This window comes from Oncorhynchus mykiss, chromosome 13, assembly GCF_057628025.1.
Source record: "Oncorhynchus mykiss isolate SJ-2025 chromosome 13, ASM5762802v1, whole genome shotgun sequence".
NCBI classification, from domain to species: domain Eukaryota; kingdom Metazoa; phylum Chordata; class Actinopteri; order Salmoniformes; family Salmonidae; genus Oncorhynchus; species Oncorhynchus mykiss.
Window position 1 is genome coordinate 33,907,909 of NC_143034.1, and position 22,323 is coordinate 33,930,231.

General features: G+C 43.1%; 1 protein-coding gene across 2 annotated transcripts in view; it reads left to right on the plus strand.

Annotated features, from left to right (window-relative positions):
- The first annotated feature begins 19,951 nt into the window (after positions 1 to 19,951).
- Positions 19,952 to 22,323, plus strand: part of LOC110486056 (spectrin beta chain, non-erythrocytic 1) — a 107,905-nt gene continuing 105,533 nt past the window's right edge. Inside the window, exon 1 of one of the 2 annotated variants that reach the window (XM_036942361.2) lies at positions 19,952 to 20,097. The gene's annotated coding sequence lies outside the window, so the exon portion shown is untranslated. Of the gene's footprint in view, positions 20,098 to 20,578; positions 20,726 to 22,323 lie in introns of those variants that run through there. The other variant, XM_090196059.1, reaches the window with a different exon arrangement.

Here is a 22,323-nt window from a genome sequence, read left to right on the forward strand (position 1 = left end):
ACTGGCAAGTGTCTTCACTGACATTTTCAACCTCTCACTGTCCGAGTTTGTAATACCAACATGTTTCAAGCAGACCACCATAGTCCCTGTGCACAAGAACACTAAGGTAACCTCCCTAAATGACTACTGACCCGTAGCACTCACATCTGTGTTCAAGAAATGCTTTGAAACGCCCGTGGCTCACATCAACACCATTATCCCAGAAATCCTAGACCCACTCCAATTTCCATACTGCCCCAACAGATCCACAGATGATGCAATCTCTATTGCACTCCACACTGCCCTTTCACACCTGGACAAAAGGAACACCTATGTGAGAATGCTATTAATTGACTACAGCTCAGCGTTCAACACCATAATGCCCTCAAAGCTGATCACTAAGCTTAGGACCCTGGGACTTAAACACCTCCCTCTGCAACTGGATCCTAGACTTCTTGACAGGCCGCCCCCAGGTTGTAAGGGTTGGTAACAAACCCATCCTCCACGCTGATCCTCAACACGGGGGCCCCTCAGGGGTGATTGCTCAGTCCCCTCCTGTACTCCCTGTTCACTCATGACTGCATGGCCAGGCACAACTCCAACACCATCATTAAGTTTGCTGACGACACAACAGTGGTAGGCCTGATCATCGACAATGATGAGACAGCCTATAAGGAGGAGGTCAGAGACCTGACTGTGTGGTGCAAGGACAACAACCTCCCTCAACATGATCAAGACAAATGAGATGATTGTGGACTACAGGAAAAGGAGAACTGAGCACGCCCCCATTCTCATCGATGGGGCTGTAGTGGAGCAGGTTGAGAGCTTCAAGTTCCATGGCGTCCACATCCCCAACAAACCAACATGGTCCAAGCACATCTAAACAGTCGTGATGAGGACACGACAAGACCTATTCCCCCTCAGGAGACTGAAAAGATTTGGCATGGGTCCTCACACCCTCAAAAGGTTTTACAGCTGTACCATCGAGAGCATCCTGACGGGTTGCATCACTGCCTGGTATGGCAACTGCTCGCCCTCCGACCGCAAGGCACTACAGACCTCTATACCAGGCGGTGTCAGAGGAAGGCCCTACAAAATTGTCAAAGACTCTAGCCACCCAATGTCGCAGACTGTTCTCTCTGCTACCGCACGGCAAGCGGTACCGGAGAGCCAAGTCTAGGTCCAAGAAGCTTCTTTACAGCTTCTACCCCCAAGCCATAAGACTCCTGAACATCTAATCAAATCGCGACACAGATGATTTGCATTGCCCCCCCCCCCCCGCGCGCGCTGCTGATACTGTTATTATCTATGCATAGTCACTTTTATAACTCTACCTACATGTACATAGTACCTCAATTACCATGACTCCAGGCCCCCGCACATTGACTCTGTACCGGTACATCCTGTATATAGCCCCGCTGTTGTTATTTACTGCTGCTCTTTAATTCTATATTATTCTTATCTCTCTTATTTTTAATGGCTTGTAAGTAAGCATTTCACTATAAGGCTGTATTCGGCGCATGTGACAAACAACATTTGATCAGCCAAGCCTTGTCTGGCAGTGAAACAGTTCATTCGGCCACATTTCCTTCCTTTTAAAAAACATTGCTGATATGGCTGACTTAGTTAAAATAATGTGTTTTCTACTGACAATTGATATGTGCAAACTATGGCATAAGGGGACAACGAGCGGATAAGAGGCAATCCGTAATTTCGATTAAGACATTAATGAGCGAGCTAGGACGGGCCTAGTAAATCAGTGGAGGAAGGGGAGGACCATCCTCAGTGAATTTCATAAAAAGATAAATGGTAAGACATTGAAAAGGTTATCCTTTTTGAGATAAAACATTTCTCTAAAACAGGTTATAGGCTACATGTGCACCACCAAGTCAGAACAGTAGGCGAAATTAAGAGGGGTAAATAAACCAACTGATTAGGGTGAGGCACATGGACTACTAACAGCTTACTACACAACATATACTTAGTATTACTTTCTTAGCTACAGTATACATATCTCCCTAGCATATTACATAATTTATGCAGCAGCATACAAGACATTTTTGGACTCACCTTGTTGTGCTGTGCTCAAACAGGAAGGTGGCACGGCAGTCCGTGTGCAAATTTTGTCATCAGTCTGGCATTCTCTGGATTTATGGTGCTTTCAAGACTACTGGGAACTCTGAAAAAAGCAAGGTCAAATCATGATGACGTCATTGGTCGTAGCTCTAGAAAGAGGCCCGAGTTCCCAGTTTACAATTACGAGTTGGATGACTGTTCAAAACGTATTTCCTAGTCGGAGCTAGTTTTTTTTCCCAGAATTCCCAGTTGTCTTGAACTCACTGAAATCAAGTTTTAACAGTTGTTTTGAGCGCGGCACAAATCATGCTTCATTGACAGCATGGCCAATGTTGAATGTTTTTAGAATTTTAAACTTGAAAAGAGACACTTAATCCCAGATTTGGGACCACACAGCCACTCCACTGAATATCAGGCTAGTGATTGTTTTGCAATGCTTGTAGTTAGCCACCGTCACTAATTCCTCCCAAACCACTTATTGTTGAATTTGTGGTTTCCAACTTGTTCTGAAATGTTTATGGCCGATGACCACCAATACGTTTTATCTATCATTTCTATCTATAATTTCATATGACAAGGATTAAAAATGATTTAGCAGTAGATTGTCGACTTGATTCATGATAATGACTGCTAGTCAAGATTTTGAAAGTATGACATTGACATGATCAGTGCCCTGAATGATGGGTCGCCACTGTGGCCAATATACCATGGCTAAGAGCTGTTCTTAGGACATAGCCCTTAGCTGTGGTATATTGGCCATATACCACAAACACCTGAGGTGCCTTATTGCTATTATAAACTGGTTACCAAAGTAATTAGAACAGTAAAAAGTATGTTTTTGTCACTCCCATGGTACAGGTCTGATATACCATTTGCTTTCAACCAATCAGCATTCAGGGCTCAACTCACCCAGTTTATAATTGTAAATCAATCCCGTTTGTGCATGTGCATAACTATAGATGCATCTGACAGGAGAGTTTGAGTGATGAAAGTTGGACAGAGGATCTCGAAATCTCTGTGCAAAAAAACACGGACGAACTTCAAAACATGAACGTTAAAGCTATTTTCTGGCAATGGTGCCATTACGTGCCAGATGTTAAGACTACAAACCATTATAAATGGCCTATTTTCGAGATTGACTTGTTATTTCAGTAGGCATAGGCTCCTTGACTAAAATCTGGGTTTAAATTGCAATTTCACTTTGCCATGGTTTGCTGAGCTAGATACAGGTAGCCCATAGACCCTGATAGGCCAACATGCCAACAACAAATTTCAGGGAAAAGTCCACAATGAAACTGACATTAAATGTGTAGAATTTGCGATAGAGCTGTGAACATATATATTAAAACATTTTTTAAAGAGAAATGTGACCAATACATTTTCAAACGCAACATCGTTTTCAAAGTAGCCCAATTTGGCGGAAAAACTACGAACATGGCAACACTGATTGACACTCATATTGCACACAATCCATAGTTAAGGCTGTATAGCAGAGGAGGCTGGTGGGTGGAGCTATAGAAGGACAGACTCATTGTAATGGCTGGAATGGAATTAATGGAACAGAGTCAAACAGGATTTCCATAGCTCTGCAACATTTTCTCTATGCCCCATGCCAAAATGTATAGAATTGCATGAAATGAACTCTAAAACGTCATTTTTTTTATTCTGAAAAAAGCCCTGAAACACGTAGGTCCCCCAAAAGCCTAGGGCAGGCTCTGACTGCATATGTGTGGTTATAGAGCTCGCCAGCTTGTAGTCCTAAAAACCGGACATGCGCTACCTCTGGTTCGTTCAGCTATTCCTATGGGGAAAATTAATGAGGAAAGAATAGGGTTTTGGGATAAACACCAAAAATAAGGTCTGAGGTTGACACAGGTTTAGGAGATCTGTGAGATGATATCAAGTCAGTTAACATCACCTTTATGAATTAAAATTATAGGTGCTTTTTTAAAATGACACAAATGCTTCAAAATTCACAAAGTGATGTTAGCTAATGAACATTATCTCATAAGACAAAACGTATAAGATCTCCTAAGCCTGTATTTACCACAGACCTTATTTTTGGCGTTTATCCAAAAACCCTACAACTCCATTAATTTCCCCATTGGCTTTGTAAAACTAACTATGGCGGAGTTAGGTGCCTACAAAAAAATACACTATTACTATTTCTCTCTATAGTTTTGGGCATGCAGACCTGCGAGACACTCATAAATTCAGATTTTTTTTGTGGCCCCCACCCCCATCAGTTGCTCATCCCTAAACTGTCCAGCAGAGGGCAGTGTCTTACTGCTTGCCTGGTTCACTGCCTTAGACACAGAAGGCCAGAGTCAAAAGTCACTAAAGTATTAGGCAGTTTTTTTTACCCAAATAATAACACTAATAATTTATTCAACTTCTATTGCATTTTCCATTACAAATATAATCTCAAAAGCACTTGAAAAAGCAAAGCAAACAAGAATCAAATAAAACTCCATGATAACAGTGACACAGACTCAGATTGTTCTCTAAATCAAATCAAATGTATTTATATAGCCCTTCGTACATCAGCTGATATCTCAAAGTGCTGTACAGAAACCCAGCCTAAAACCCCAAACGGCAAGCAATGCAGGTGTAGAAGCACGGTGGCTAGGAAAAACTCCCTAGAAAGGCCAAAACCTAGGAAGCCAGTGACTCAGCCCCTGTAATAGGGTTAGAGGCAGAGAATCCCAGTGGAAAGAGGGGAACCGGCCAGGCAGAGACAGCAAGGGCAGTTCGTTGCTCCAGAGCCTTTCCATTAATCTTCACACTCCTGGGCCAGACTACACTCAATCATATGACCCACTGAAGAGATGAGTCTTCAGTAAAGACTTAAAGGTTGAGACCCAGTTTGCGTCTCTCTCATGGGTAGGCAGACCATTCCATAAAAATGGAGCTCTATAGGAGAAAGCCCTGCCTCGAGCTGTTTGCTTAGAAATTCTAGGGACAATTAGGAGGCCTGCATCTTGTGACCGTAGCGTACGTGTAGGTATGTACGGCAGGACCAAATCAGAGAGATAGGTAGGAGCAAGCCCATGTAATGCTTTGTAGGTTAGCAGTAAAACCTTGAAATCAGCCCTTGCCTTGACAGGAAGCCAGTGTAGGGAGGCTAGCACTGGAGTAATATGATCAATTTTTGGGGTTCTAGTCAGGATTCTAGCAGATTTTAGCTCTAACTGAAGTTTATTTAGAGCTTTATCCGGGTAGCTGGAAAATAGAGCATTGCAGTAGTCTAACCTAGAAGTAACAAAAGCATGGATTAATTTTTCTGCATAATTTTGGGACAGAAAGTTTCTGATTTTTGCAATGTTACGTAGATGGAAAAAAGCTGTCCTTGAAACAGTCTTGATATGTTCGTCAAAAGAGAGATCAGGTCCAGAGTAATGCCGAGGTCCTTCACAGTTTTATTTGAGACGACTGTACAACCATTAAGATTAACTGTCAGATTCAACAGAAGATCTCTTTGTTTCTCGGGACCTAGAACAAGCATCTCTGTTTTGTCCAAGTTTAAAAGTATTACGTTTACAGCCATCCACTTCCTTATGTCTGAAACACAGGCTTCTACCGAGGGCAATTTTGAGGCTTCACCATGTTTCATTGAAATGTACAGCTGTGTGTCATCCGCATAGCAGTGAAAGTTAACATTATGTTTTCGAATGACATCCCCAAGAGGTAAAATATATAGTGACAACAATAGTGGTCCTAAAACGGAACCTTGAGGAACACTGAAATTTACAGTTGATTTGTCAGAGGACAAACCATTCACAGAGACATACTGATATCTTTCGGACAGATAAGATCTAAACCAGGCCAGAACTTGTCCGTGTAGACCAATTTGGGTTTCCAATCTCTCCAAAAGAATGTGGTGATCGATGGTATCAAAAGCAGCACTAAGGTCTAGGAGCACAAGGACAGATGCAAAGCCTCGGTCTGATGCCAGTCTCAGTGCTATGATGGGGTCTAAAACCAGACTGAAGCATTTCATATACATTGTTTGTCTTCAGGATGTATGGAAAAATGTATGTAAAAATAAAAAGAATGCAAAATTGAACAAACCATGCAACTCTACACACAAGGACTACTTTTAACAAATTTCCACTGAAAATATAAAATTTTACTTGAAGAACTGTGCAGATGCCAAGTTTGGAAACAGAAAAACGTCACAAACAGCAGAAACCATCATTCTGTTACCAATCTTTGCATCTGCACTGTTTTTCAAGTAAACATGTTTTGCAATATTTTCAGTGGAAATTGTGAAAAGTAGTCCTTGTGCATAGAGTTGTATGGATTGTTTAACTTGATAATCATTTGTTTTGTTTGAGATATATATATATATATATATATATATATATATATATATATATATTATAAGTGAAAAATCGGCGTCTCAGTGTCACTCTGTAACCATGGAAATGCCCATAAGAGTAGGTCTGGATTAAGTTGAAGGTTGAAGAGTTCAAGCCTTCAACAGATGGAGCGACAGTCAAGAAGGAACCACATAGCTTGACCAGAGGGAGGAAGTCAACTGTATCGAATGTAATTTTACAATGATAGGAAAATGTGCTTGAGCTACACTATATATACAAAAGTATGTGGACACACCTTCAAATGAGTGGATTTGGCTATTTCAAGCACACCCGTTGTTGCACGGCTCTGTGCTTTTCAATCTCCATAGACAAACATTGGCAGTAGAATGGCCTTACTGAAGAGCTCAGTGACTTTCAACATGGCACCATCATAGGATGCCACCTTTACAACAGGTTAGTTCGTAAAATGTCTATGCCCCGGTTAACTGTAAGTGCTGTTATTGTGAAGTGGAAACATCTAGGAGTAACAATTGCTGAGCCAAGTTCACAGAACGGGACCGCCGAGTGCTGAAGCGCATAGCGTGTAAAAATCATCTGTCCTCGGTTGCAACACTCACTACTGAGTTCCAAACTGCCTCTGGAAGCAACGTCAGCACAAGAACTGTTCGTCTGGAGCTTCATGAAATTGGTTTCCATGGCCGAGCAGCCGCACACAAGCCTAAGATCACCATGTGCAATGCCAAGTGGTGTAAAGCTCGCCGCCATTGGACTCTGGAGCAGTGGAAACGCGTTTTCTGGAGTGGTGAATCACACTTCACCATCTGGCAGTCCGACGGACAAATCTGAGAAAGCTACCTGCCTCAATGTACAGTATAGTGCCAACTGTATAGTTTGGTGGAGGAGGAATAATGGTCTGGGGCTGTTTTTCCTGGTTCGGGCTAGTTCCCTTAATTTCAGTGAAGGTAAATCTTAACGCTACAGCATGCAATGACATTCTAGATGATTCTCCAAACAGAAATCGTTTGTCGAGATCGGTGTGGAAGAACTTGACTGGCCTGCACAGAGCCCAGACCTGAACCCCATCAAACACCTTTAGGATGAATTGGAATGCCGACAGCGAGCCAGGCCTAATCGCCCAACATCAGTCCCCGCAGCAATGTTCCAACATCTAGTGGAAAGCCTTCCCAGAAGAGTGGAGGCTGTTATAGCAGCAAAACGGGGACCAACTCCATATTAATGCCCATGATTTGGAATGAGATGTTCGACGAGCAGGTGACCACATAATTTTGGTTGTGTAGTATATTTTCAAACACATTTTGATGTTGACATTTTTTTGCATTCTTAAATATTAGATGAATGTTTTTTTTTACATAATTTCATTTGAATTCTAAAAACATTTTTGTTTCTGTGGGGTGTATTGGAACAAATACCACAACTGTCTGGCACCAAGTCAGTGATGGTAAAAAGGTTGTTTGTTTTAGACTGTCTTGCCTCAATTGTTACTCCTAAATCAGAAGAGCAGAATCCCACCCTTGCGTGATGGGGCCGCTGGGGGCTCAAAAACATACACTCCCAAGAGACTACGGTCTTCCCCATGGCTGAGGTATCATGCTGTGACTCTCAGAGCCCCTGACCCTAAGTACATTTTGTGCGCTCGCGCGTGTGTGTGTGTTTAACAATAATAGTGAGGTCACCGCTGCTGTGGAGAGACTCTGCCCATTACAGTAGAGAACTTCATGGCCATGCGAGAAAGCCCACATACAAACTACTACAGTTTACTATAGAATTCTGTAGTGAACTGTAGAATACTTTAAAATCCTATACTCTACACTGTAGTATCCCTCAAATGTGTAGTACTTGCTTTATAATTTTACAGAATACTGTAGAATACTATACACTATAGTATCCCTCGATCATGTAGTGCTTACTTTAGAATTTTGTAATATTCTGGAGAATACTATACTACACACTGTAGTATCCCTTGATCACATAGTGCTTACTTTAGAAATTTTAGATAGATTTACTGCTAGCTTTGTCAGTGCTGTTTTGATTTTAATGTGCTGTCCTTGGAGAGCTCATGATGGGGATTTCCTCAGAGGTTCCCTCGCGATCGTGTAGTGCTTACTATAGAATTTTGTAGTATAATATACTTAACTTCACACTGTAGTATCCCTTGATTGATTTGATTTTATTTGACCATTTGAAAATAATACATCCACGTGGATAATGCATTTAGAATATTTGTTGAGAATAATTATTTATTTCCATTGTGGTCCTAGTTTAAACATGTTACTCATTTACAGCTAACCCACACAGGATAAAAATACTATAGTATACTATGGTTTAAATACTGTAGTATTGCTATATTTATATACTATAGTATTCAAAGTAGGATTCACTGTTTGATTCAAGTGTTCTTGCAGATTGTAGTATACTATACTATTTACTTGTGTTTTTGCAGACTTTACTGTAGTATTTACTGTAATGTTTTTACGGACATGACTAGTATACTGTAGTATTTACTGTAGTGTTTTTGAGGCCATGACTGTTTGTATATTTTACACCTGCAGACTAGGGTTAGCTAAAATGACACAACTACCCGACTATGCCAGTTACTGTTAGATGAGTGGGACCATCTCAACCAGAACAGGTTGTGCCATTGAATAATGTAGTATAATACAGTAAATACCGCAAAAAACCTACAGTGAATACTAAAGTATAATAGTCATGTCCGCAGAAACAAACACTATAGTATATTACAGTGAATACCTGCAGTAAAGTTTGCAAAAACACTACAGTAAATACTACAATATACTACCAAGGTTGTTACAGTTTTGTAATTTTATATTTGTTTTTATTTATTTTCGTTTTTAGATTTTTGTTTGAAATTCAGTTTAGTTTTAGTTCGTTTTCTGGTCTGCTCTGGGGCACCCCCTCCTCGGGCGGGGGCAATAAGCAAACCAGGGTGGGTGGGCCCACCCCGATCCAAAAAATGTTTGTGGCCATCTCGCTTTCTCTATCTCTGCCTCGGATTTCTTCCCTGTTGTTCGCTAGTGATAGCAAAGATGATCTACTATATTGACGCTCGAACAATGAAAATACTGTGCATGTCCTCAAGGCAGGCGGGAGGAGACACGATCAGGTGGGACCATTCTAGCCAATGAGAGGGCAGATATGTGTGTGAACAATAGGCACAATTTAAGTTGTTTTTCTCAAAGTTGCAGAATGCCAAGTGCGTCCACTTATTTACATTTTTGTCATTTAGCGACAGTTAATGCATTCATCTTAAGATAGCTGGGTGAAACAACCACATATCACAGTCATAGCTACTTTATTGAGGAAAAATGTACTTACTATCAGAAAAGTCTGAGCTAATAAGGCAGAAAAAAGTAAAGTGCGAGTGTTCGTTCATAAAATAATAAAATAAAAATTATTATATTTAATGTTTTATTAGGGCCAAGAGACCACAGGTGGCAGAACCGATTGCTCAGGTTGGGTTATAGCATTGCCTGAACGTAGGGAGGGGCAATTATTCTTGCTGATCGCTTATAGAGTCTCAAATCTGATCCAAAAGTCAAACAAGCTCTAGATGGCGCGCGGGAGCAAGATGAAACTTCATTGCGTGAGCAAACACTGAGTCGAAAGAGAGAGGAAGTTGTTCAGCGAGCAGAGGACCAGTCCCGCAATTGCACAGGTCGGTCAAGAGTGCAAATTAAATGTGTGACTTTGAGCAAGCAGAACATAATTGTCACAGATCAAACATGTCTTATATAGTACATATAGAACTGTAAGCAAAGAAATGTGATTCAAACGTGTAAAAACAACATTTTAACACATTCAATTGTCCACCAGCGATAGTCACTTGTCAAGTTTTCGATCTCAATTTCTTAAATTGCTCTCTCAAAGTCTTAGAACCTTTGGGTTTGGATTTCAGTCAGATAGCGGTTGCGTGTCTAGAAACCTAAGATTGGTCACTTTTATTGTAATGATGGACGAACTAACAAATTCCTACCATTGGCCTGTAAACAGTGTTGTGATTGGCTATTATGAGCTTTCTGTTTGCAATACACTGCGGAGTCGTTTGTTTAGTTAGCCAGCCGGGTTGAAGGGTAAGGGCCGAACGACTTAGGAAACCCAGCAGCTTAATATATACCTTGCGTTGAGTGGAATTTACTGGCTAAACTTTGCTAGCTTAATACTTGTTAGCCAGCATAATGAAAAGCAGACAGTCAGCTCTAGTATTTTTGAGTATGAAGAAAAAACAGAAGCTGCTGAGGTTTATGTGCTTTTTCCACAAAGTGGGTGTGTTTTTGACCAACTGGTAAAAAAGCTGGAGGAAACAACGCTCTGCATCACAGATGTTTACGAGGAAGTCCAAAAGTTCAACATTAAAGATGCTTCAGCTGAAACAGGACAGTTTTTTTTTTTCTGATACCAGACCCAGCAGCTGATGGGCAAACAATTGTCAGCACAAAGGTCCAACTAGCAACAGGACTTTGAAGTTCTATGACACTGTCATTACATACATTGACAAGTGGTTTGATTTCTCACCAGAAAATGTCAAGGTGAAACTGATCGGCCTCTATGAGGAGCTCTCCTTCACTGACCTGGAGCAGGTGCTGGTTGCCCTCAAAATGACAGAGACAGTCAGTATGGACCAACTCTATAAAGAGTGTTGTGCCAGGAGGAAATACAGAGAGCCAGGCAGGATACCACAAAATCCACCAGTGAGAAGTAGGTGGCAGTTTTCCAAAACCTAGGGAAAGCCAACTTGATCAACATGTTCAGGATTGTCTCATTTGTCCTCAGTGTGCCAGACTCAAATGCCTGATGACCAGTAAATGGTCAGACTCAAGAAACCGATGTAGCACAGAGCTGATCAAAAATGAACTTCAAATATCTGGGAACTGTGACTTGTCATGTAATGACTTCATTTATTGATCATTTATTTTGAGGTTTATTCACATACGTTTACATAACGATACAGTTTTAGTAAAGCTATAGGCTAAATGGAATATGCAAATGTTTTGCTTTTCCAATTGAATAAGAATATACACTGTATATTCTTTCACACAACACTGTGGCACCGTGCACTGTCCCTTATTTGGTAGTGAGAAAGTTGGCAACCCTACCAGTAACCGAGCCAAATGTGAAAAATCTGTTGAGCACTTGAGCAAGGCACTTTATCCTAATGGCTCCTATAAGTCGCTCTGGATAAGAGTGTCTGCTAAATGACAAATGTAAACAAATAAGCTAAATTATGGATATAAGAGATGTGCAAAGAGCAATGTGCAATTTTGGGATGATGGTGCATAGTCTTTAAATGAATAATGTAGAGTGCAAAGTCCATGGATAAGAGGACCAGGTGGACGGTTGGTGAGGGCCATGTCATGGGGGAAGAAAGTGTTCAGGAGGCGTGAGATTTTGGTTGTGATTAACCTGAACCGTTTGCTAGAGGGGAATCTTTGGAAGAGATTGTGGAAGGGGTCGTCGATGATCTTTCTTGCATGGTTCTTTGCCCTGTAGTCATACAGGACCTCGATGGAGGGCAGGTGGCAGCCAATGACCCTCTCAGCAGAATGGACAATCCGTTGCAGTGATGGAAGAGGTGAGGATGGACTCGATTATGGTCATTTAAAGCTGAAATAGTACACATAAGAGGACTGAGGACCAAAAACACCTTGCATTCACCAAACATTGCACTGAGGACATTTTTTTTTTTATAGTAATTGTCTGATTGGAAACTACCAACTATCAAGTATAGAATCCCAAATTATTTGTATTTGACATTGGACGTTGTGAGGTTCTGTGTTATGCACTATAGCCCGTTACCATATCATATGTGATTGAATATTATCTGCTGTTGGCTTGTGTGGGTGTATGTGTTGTGCAACATAACTGACTTGAGACATTGTGTAGCATAGTGTGAATTGCAGCTAATCTAGGGTGTCAACAGTTTCAGGGCCATGGGCCTTTCTCGTGGTGGAAAAATACAGAATAACATAAAAACAGGAACTGTGCAATGAGTTGCGGGGGACACATACAGAACGTAGTGTAGAAAACAAACAGTCTTTTGTTAGATAACAGGAGCCAGGTGTGTGATAACTGTATCGAGAGTATGAGCGCATAGATATTCTACACAGCAACAACGCCTGACCGCTGAAGCGCCTAGGGGCTGGGACCAGCTCGTGCGCCAACAATCAACGATAGGCTGAGTGAGTTTAAACCATGCCCAGTCTCCACTCTGACAGGCCAGCTCAGAAGCGGGAACTACTTCTGTCAGGGTATATTATAATAACTTTGTCAGGAACAAGTCAGTTCTCTGTTCTGCCCTGCGTGGTATTACAGCGAACACGTATATAAGAAAATTGCATTTACCACTTATTGCTTAGCTAATAAAAAGTACATAGTATACAATCGGTGACTCAGTGTCATACTTGTTCTGATACCAGATTTGAATTGACGCAACCCTAACAACGTTTTATTGAATACAATCAGTAATACAGGAGTCAAATTGCATATGGAGTCGCATCAGATCAGATGTTATCAGCAAAACAGAGCTATCTGTGGAAAGAGTACAAGTAGAACAACTATTTTATATTTATTTATTTAACCAGGTAGGCCAGTTAAGGACAAGTTCTCATTTACAACTGCGACCTGGCCTGTCACGGCTTCCACCGAAGTCGTTTACTCTCCTTGTTCGGGCGGTGTTCGGTGGTCGGCGTCACTGATTCTAGTCGATCCACTTTTCATTTTCGCCATGGACTTTCGGACCCTGGCCGCTTGAGATCGACCACTATCGCTGCAGTTTGCGCGAGGACGTCCGTCGGGAGTTGTCCTGCAGGGACACCACCCTCACCTTCGACCAGCTGGTGGACATGTCTATTCGGTTGGATAACCTGCTGGCTACCCGCGGACGTCCAGAGCGGGGTCTGTCGGTTCCATCCCCCAGCACCACCGCTCCGTTGCCCATGGAGCTGGGAGGTGCTGTGCGCAGGGAGACCGGAGGAGTTTCCGTCTCGTACACCATCTGTGGCCGCAGAGGTCACACTGCTGGTCGGTGCCGGGTTGGTTCCTCTGGGGATCGAGGCAGTAGGCAGGGCACTCTGGTGTCACCCCAGGTGAGCCGGCACCATTCTCACTCAGAGCCCTCTGTTCCACACATGTTTGTGTATGTCACTTTTCCTGAACTTTCCCCGCATTCCCAGCATAAGGCACTCGTCGAGTCAGGCGCAGTTGGGAATTTTATAGACAAATCGTTTGCCTATAGTTTAGAGATCCCGATTGTTCCCATGGCTGTGCCCTTCCCCGTTCACGCCTTAGACAGTCGACCATTAGGGTCCGGATTAGGGAGGCCACCGCTCCCCTGGGCATGGTGACGCAGGGGGATCACAAGGAGATAATCAGTCTCTTTATTGGACTCTCCTGCGTTTCCCGTGGTGCTAGGCCTACCCTGGTTAGCCTGTCATCACCCCACTGTCTCGTGGCAACAGAGGGCACTCACGGGGTAGTCGCGAGAGTGCTTGGGTAGATGTTTAGGGGTTTCCGTTGGTGCTACTACGGTGGAGAGTCCAGACCAGGTTTCCACCGTGCGCATCCCCCCTGAATATGCCGATTTGGCTCTTGCCTTCTCCAAAAAGAAGGCGACTCAATTATAATATAATCTAAGATGGCGTAGCAGTCGGACGTCTTGTCGTGTCGTGTCCCTTGTATATATCGTTTTTTACATATTTTTCTTCGCATATCTTTTAAAACATTTTGCTAAACCTGAACTTTGAAATACTTCGAAATACTCTCCTGCAACCCGCCTCACCCAATGTAGCGCGGATCTGCTTTTTTTTCTAAAGTACTTATATTTACTTCGGATCCGGAACCCCTCAACTGAAGCTAGCCAGCTAACTACCAGCAAACCATTGCTAGCGGTCATCAGCTAACTGGTCATCAGCTAACCTTTAGCTCGGAAAGCTCTCGCCAGTTCGAACAACGCGACTCTAACCAGAGCATAACGGACCTATTATTATTATTATTATTTATTTTTTATCCCCGGATTCCCACCGGATTCCCACCGCAAACGGAACATGGATCTTCACAACTAGCTAACTAGCTAACCGCAACCCCGGATGATTACTCCTGGCTAGCGTTTCCATCCACTTAGCTTGAAGCTAGCCCGGCCAGAGCTCCTGTGCTACCACCGAAGCATACTCCTGGGCTACAATATCCGGATCCACGACCGGTCTATCGATGTCACCGCATGAAGAGGCATAAACAGACTCACCTCATCGTGACGTCCCCCAAAGACTAACTTTCTAGCCCTTGCTATCTGCTTGCTTGCTAATTCGGCCTGCTAACTGCTAGCTTGTTTAGCCCCGGTCCGCTAACTGCTACCTTGCTCAGCCCCGGCCTACTAACTGTTAGCTTGTTAGCACAGGCCTGCTAACTGTCTGAATCGCCGCGTCCCAACCACTCACTGGACCCATATTTACTTTCAATCTCTTTTCAATTTTTAATTCGATTATACCTTCCGGTAACCTGCCTCACCCATGTGATACGGAATCGCTATTATTTTAATTTTTTAGAACACATTCAAGAACCTCCAGAAGCTAACCAGCTAACTAGCTACGAGCTATTTAGTCATTGTTAGCCACTGCTAGCGGCTTTACCTTCTGCACAGCCAGCCAGTTTTTTTTTTTACCTGGATAATACTCGCCAGTCTAGCTTCCCTGCCCCATCCACCGCTGCCCCCTGGACACTGATCACTTGGCTACATAGCTGATGCATGCTGGACTGTCCATTAATCACGGTACTCCATTCTGCTTGTTTATGTTTTATCTGTCGGCCCCAGCCGCACTCAGGCTCTGTGTGTAGTTAATCCGACCCTCCCTGCCTAGTCAACGGCATTTTACCTGCTGTTGTTGTGCTAGCTGATTAGCTGTTGTTGTCTCACCTACTGTTTAGCTCACTCTGCTAACCCTGATGTCCTTGCCGTGTCTGAATCCTGGCTCAGGAAGGCCACCAAAAATTCTGAGATTTCCATACCCAACTATAAAATTTTCCGTCAAGATAGAACCGCCAAAGGGGGAGGAGTTAGCCTGCAAAGTAATGTCATACTTTCCAGGTCCATACCCAAACAGTTCGAACTTCTAATTAAAAAAATTACTCTCTCCAGAAATAAGTCTCTCACTGTTGCCGCCTGCTACCGACCCCCCTCAGCTCCCAGCTGTGCCCTGGACACCATTTGTGAATTGATCGCCCCCCCATCTAGCTTCAGAGTTTGTTCTGTTAGGTGACCTAAACTGGGATATGCTTAACACCCCGGCAGTCCTACAATCTAAGCTAGATGCCCTCAATCTCACACAAATCATCAAGGAACCCACCAGGTACAACCCTAAATCTGTAAACAAGGGCACCCTCAGATGTCATCCTGACCAACTGGCCCTCCAAATACACCTCTGCTGTCTTCAACCAGGATCTCAGCGATCACTGCCTCATTGCCTGTATCCGCTACGGAGCCGCAGTCAAACGACCACCCCTCATCACTGTCAAACGCTCCCTAAAACACTTCTGTGAGCAGGCCTTTCTAATCGACCTGGCCCGGGTATCCTGGAAGGACATTGACCTCATCCTGTCATGTGTGTGAATTGTATTCATCCCCTCTACCACACGGAACCCCACTAATCCTACCGACGGAAACGCACGAGGTGGCTAATAACAGACCTCCATCCTATGCTAGCTTGCTACCGATGTTCCGTCTAGCTGTCTAAATCGCCGTGACCCCAATCAACCTCACTACTCACTGGACCCTTTTGATCACTTGACTAAGCATGCCTCTCCTTAATGTCAATATGCCTTGTCCATTGCTGTTCTGGTTAGTGTTTATTGGCTTATTTCACTGTAGAGCCTCTAGTCCTGCTCACTATACCTTATCCAACCTATTAGTTCCACCACCCACACATGCAATGACATCTCCTGGTTTCAATGATGTTTCTAGAGACAATATCTCTCTCATCATCACTCAATACCTAGGTTTACCTCCACTGCATTCACATCCTACCATACCTTTGTCTGTACATTATACCTTGAAGCTATTTTATCTCCCCCAGAAACCTCCTTTTACTCTGTTCTAGACGATCAATTCTTATTGCTTTTAGCCGTACCCTTATCCTACTCCTCCTCTGTTGCTCTGGCGATGTAGAGGTGAATCCAGGCCCTGCAGTGCCTAGCTCCACTCCTATTCCCCAGGCGCTCTCTTTTGATGACTTCTGTAACCGTAATAGCCTTGGTTTCATGCATGTTAACATTAGAAGCCTCCTCCCTAAGTTTGTTCTATTCACTGCTTTAGCACACTCTGCCAACCCGGATGTTCTAGCTGTGTGAATCCTGGCTTAGGAAGACCACCAAAAATTCTGACATTTTCATCCCAAACTACAACATTTTCAGACAAGATAGAACTGCCAAAGGGGGCGGTGTTGCAATCTACTGCAAAGATAGCCTGCAGAGTTCTGTCCTACTATCCAGGTCTGTACCCAAACAATTTGAACTTCTACTTTTAAAAATCCACCTCTCTAAAAACTAGTCTCTCACCGTTGCCGCCTGCTATAGACCACCCTCTGCCCCCAGCTGTACACCATATGTGAACTGATTGCCCCCCATCTATCTTCAGAGCTCGTGCTGCTAGGCGACCTAAACTGGAACATGCTTAACACCCCAGCCATCCTACAATCTAAGCTTGATGCCCTCAATCTCACACAAATTATCAATGAACCTACCAGGTACCTCCCCAAAGCCTTAAACACGGGCACCCTCATAGATATCATCCTAACCAACTTGCCCTCTAAATACACCTCTGCTGTCTTCAATCTCAGCGATCACTGCCTCATTGCCTGCATCCGTAATGGGTCCGCGGTCAAACGACCTCCACTCATCACTGTCAAACGCTCCCTGAAACACTTCAGCGAGCAGGCCTTTCTAATCAACCTGGCCAGGGTATCCTGGAAGGATATTGAACTCATCCCGTCAGTAGAGGATGCATGGTTATTTTTTTTTAAATGCCTTCCTAACCATCTTAAATAAGCATGCCCCATTCAATAAATGTAGAACCAGGAACAGATATAGCCCTTGGTTCTCCCCAGACCTGACTGCCCTTAACCAACACAAAAACATCCTATGGCGTTCTGCATCAGCATCGAACAGCCCCCGTGATATGCAGCTGTTCAGGGAAGATAGAAACCATTATACACAGGCAGTTAGAAAAGCCAAGGCTAGCTTTTTCAAGCAGAAATTTGCTTCCTGCAACACTAACTCAAAAAAGTTCTGGGACACTGTAAAGTCCATGGAAAATAAGAACACCTCCTCCCAGCTGCCCACTGCACTGAAGATAGGAAACACTGTCACCACTGATAAATCCACCATAATTGAGAATTTCAATAAGCATTTTTCTACGGCTGGCCATGCTTTCCACCTGGCTACTCCTACCCCGGTCAACAGCACTGCACCCCCCACAGCAACTCGCCCAAGCCTTCCACATTTCTCCTTCTCCCAAATCCAGTCAGCTGATGTTCTGAAAGAGCTGCAAAATCTGGACCCCTACAAATCAGCCGGGCTAGACAATCTGGACCCTTTCTTTCTAAAATTATCTGCCGAAATTGTTGCCACCCCTATTACTAGCCTGTTCAACCTCTCTTTCGCGTTGTCTGAGATTCCCAAAGATTGGAAAGCAGCTGCGGTCATCCCCCTCTTCAAAGGGGGGGGACACTCTTGACCCAAACTGCTACAGACCTATATATATCCTACCCTGCCTTTCTAAGGTCTTCGAAAGCCAAGTCAACAAACAGATTACCGACCATTTCGAATCTCACCATACCTTCTCTGCTATGCAATCTGGTTTCAGAGCTGGTCATGGGTGCACCTCAGCCACGCTCAAGGTCCTAAACGATATCTTAACCGCCATCGATAAGAAACATTACTGTGCAGCCGTATTCATTGATCTGGCCAAGGCTTTCGATTCTGTCAATCACCACATCGGCAGACTCAACAGCCTTGGTTTCTCAAATGATTGCCTCGCCTGGTTCACCAACTACTTCTCTGATAGAGTTCAGTGTGTCAAATCGGAGGGTCTGCTGTCCGGACCTCTGGCAGTCTATGGGGGTGCCACAGGGTTCAATTCTTGGACCGACTCTCTTCTCTGTATACATCAATGATGTCGCTCTTGCTGCTGGTGAGTCTCTGATCCACCTCTACGCAGACGACTCCATTCTGTATACTTCTGGCCCTTCTTTGGACACTGTGTTAATAACCCTCCAGGCAAGCTTCAATGCCATACAACTCTCCTTCCGTGGCCTCCAATTGCTCTTAAATACAAGTAAAACTAAATGCATGCTCTTCAACCAATCGCTGCCTGCACCTGCCCGCCTGTCCAACATCACTACTCTGGACGGCTCTGACTTAGAATACGTGGACAACTACAAATACCTAGGTGTCTGGTTAGACTGTAAACGCTCCTTCCAGACACACATCAAACATCTCCAATCCAAAGTTAAATCTAGAATTGGCTTCCTATTTCGCAACAAAACATCCTTCACTCATGCTGCCAAACATACCCTCGTAAAACTGACCATCCTACCAATGCTCGACTTTGGCGATGTCATTTACAAAATAGCCTCCAATACCCTACTCAACAAATTGGATGCAGTCTATCACAGTGCAATCCGTTTTGTCACCAAAGCCCCATATACTACCCACCATTGCGACCTGTACACTCTCGTTGGCTGGCCCTCGCTTCATACTCGTCGCCAAACCCACTGGCTCCATGTCATCTACAAGACCCTGCTAGGTAAAGTCCCCCTTATCTCAGCTCGCTGGTCACCATAGCATCACCCACCTGTAGCACGCGCTCCAGCAGGTATATCTCTCTGGTCACTCCCAAAACCAATTATTTCTTTGGCCGCCTCTCCTTCCAGTTCTCTGCTGCCAATGACTGGAACGAACTACAAAAATCCCTGAAACTGGAAACACTTATCTCCCTCACTAGCTTTAAGCACCAACTGTCAGAGCAGCTCACAGATTACTGCACCTGTACATAGCCCACCTATAATTTAACCAAACAACTACCTCTTTCCCTACTGTATTTATTTTATTTATTTATTTATTTTGCTCCTTTGCTCTATTGTATTTACTTTGCCACCATGGCCTTTTTTTTGCTTTACCTCCCTTATCTCACCTCATTTGCTCACATCGTATATAGACTTGTTTATACTGTATTATTGACTGTATGTTTGTTTTACTCTATGTGTAACTCTGTGTCGTTGTATGTGTCGAACTGCTTTGCTTTATCTTGGCCAGGTCGCAATTGTAAATGAGAACTTGTTCTCAATTTGCCTACCTGGTTAAATAAAGGTGAAATAAAAATAAATAAATAAAACTGTGTAAACTTCCTATTTAAACTGTATGTTGATGTAGGCTAGACTATGTAATATTTAATTTATGTTTTTAGTATAATCTATAACAAATATTCAAATTGTTTTATTTAGTGTAGCCTCTAATAGGTTTACTTCAGTCTCTATAATCCCCGCCCCTTCGAAATTCAGTGCAGCATTACAGTTTTTGGTGGACTGGAGGCGGCAGTGCGGATTCTCCCAGTCATTCCCAGCTCTTGTTGCCCAGCCTCTCGTTTGCCCGTTGCGGACTCTGAAGGCGGTGAAGTTCGTTCCTTATTATTTGATTGGTAAGTCAAAAAATGTGTTGTTTCAAACAGACGAGTTTATCTCATCACATTGCCAGTTATAATGTAATTAGGGCCGAGGTTAGACAATCTCCGTTCTACCGATTGGCTACAAAGCAAATAGGTTACCTAAATTTACTGTGAGGTGATGGAAAATTGTGAAATTAAGCAAATATGAAATCGTGAATCACGTATATAGACATACGATTGAAACTATGTTTTGTCGGTCTTTGTTTTTTTTATAGGCCTATGCTATTAAAATCATTAGACATGTTGATGTTGTAGGCCTACTGCTCATATCAGAAATGCCTTTTATTTAAAGGCCATATTATGCGCAATTTGGATAATATTTAATTTGTATATTGTCTGATATCAATTTGCATGGTGTTCTGTGACTTTAATTATGGGTGGAATAACGGTACAGTAGAATGGACAAAAACAGGCGTGGTCGTGCCGATCTGTGGCGCTGCGCGAAAGGTAGCCCATGGTGATGCTGCGAGGGCAAGGATTAGCTGGTTTGTTTATTCTGTACAGTTCAATAGACAGGCTAACTGTGGCATTAACAGGATGTGTGAGTTAGGTTGTGCACAACAACAAAAATTCCACTATTTTATGGTCCTTGTTTTACGTGGTAAGTAGTTGTTAACGATTGATGATGTTGGGTTATTGATATAGACAACATTACTCATTTTAGGTGAAGTGTATCGGTAGTTGAAATGGCCGCTGTTGGCTAATGTTACATTGGCAGCTAAAATATGTCATTGCTTGATGCGAGGATGATATAGTAACTAGCAATGCGCAAGTGTTCGGCTCCTCCTCAAAACATAACTTGGAGGACGTGAAGCATCACCTACATGGTTTTCTTTAGTATGTGCTAATTACCAAATACTTGACATGTATCTCATCAACATGTTGTTTGTGTCTCCAATATAGTTTTTATTTGGTGGACTAAATCTTTGCAGTTGATGCTACATGCCGCCTTCTTCAGCATAGAACCAGTCCAGCGTTGCAGCACTAATGCGACCTGGTCGAGTCGAGTCCTCAATGTCCAAGTCACAGAAGGACTCGAACAACATTTTAAAATGCGAGCAATGAGGGAGATGAGTCAGTTAAACAAAGTGATTCTGCTGAGCCAAATACTCGGTTGTATGGTAGTGAAGCTGTAGGCCGAAGTTACTGCAAGCATCTATTTTTCAAGCAACCAGTCCAATGAATGAAGTCAATAGCTTCCTCGTTCCAGTGGTGGCACGTTAGCTTACCTGGTAGGCCTATCTATCCTACCTACCAAAAGTTATGTCAGCCACAGTGGGAACTGAAGTTGTGAAATATCCATTGGGAAAAACAAAGGAACACATGCACGGTTAAAGGTGTTATAGGATTTTTAATAACTCTAAGACCTGCAATTTAGTTACACTGTGGGTATTCTATGGGACTTGATATTACTGAATCAATACTTTTTCTAAACCACAAGGCTTGAGTGACATGTTCGTTTCAAGTTATTTGGGGTTTTAATGGTTCTACGGAAGTGTTTTTGATCAGGCTTTCTATGGCATAGGGGCACTAAAGTTTGGCACTCTGGTGCATTTTGCTATTTAGGTTTTGCTTGATGGATCAGGCTCTTTTCTTAAGACCATTTGCAGTATGCAGACCTAGTGTCTGCCATCCCCTCTCAGCCTTGTCTGAAAGGGCGGGGTCCCTTTGCAATGGGGAAAAACTTCACCGTGTGTGAATGCAGAAAGACACAAGCACACACACACATACAACCTATCCATCTGTCTAATATCACACATATGCACAAATGCACAGACAAAATATTACATCATATTTGGTTTCCAAATTATGTGTTCAAGAACTGAAAGTTACAAAATGATGATATCCTGACATATCCACAACCGATATACATGTATTTTCCATTATCTTTAGGTTGTTGTTTTTGTCTTTGTTTTTCTCAATTTGAGTCTCTGTGCAGTTACACCATGTCACGCACGTCCTGACCTTAGTTCCTCTTTGTATGTCTCTATTTTAGGTTGGTCAGGGTGTGAGTTGGGGTGGGCATTCTATGTTTGTATTTCTAGGTGTTTGGCCTGGTATGGTTCCCAATCAGAGGCAGCTGTCAATCGTTGTCTCTGATTGAGAACCATACTTAGGCAGCCTGTTTTCGCCCTTGAGTTGTGGGTAGTTATTTTCTGTTTAGTGTGTTTTGCACCTGACGGAGCTGTTTCGGTTGTG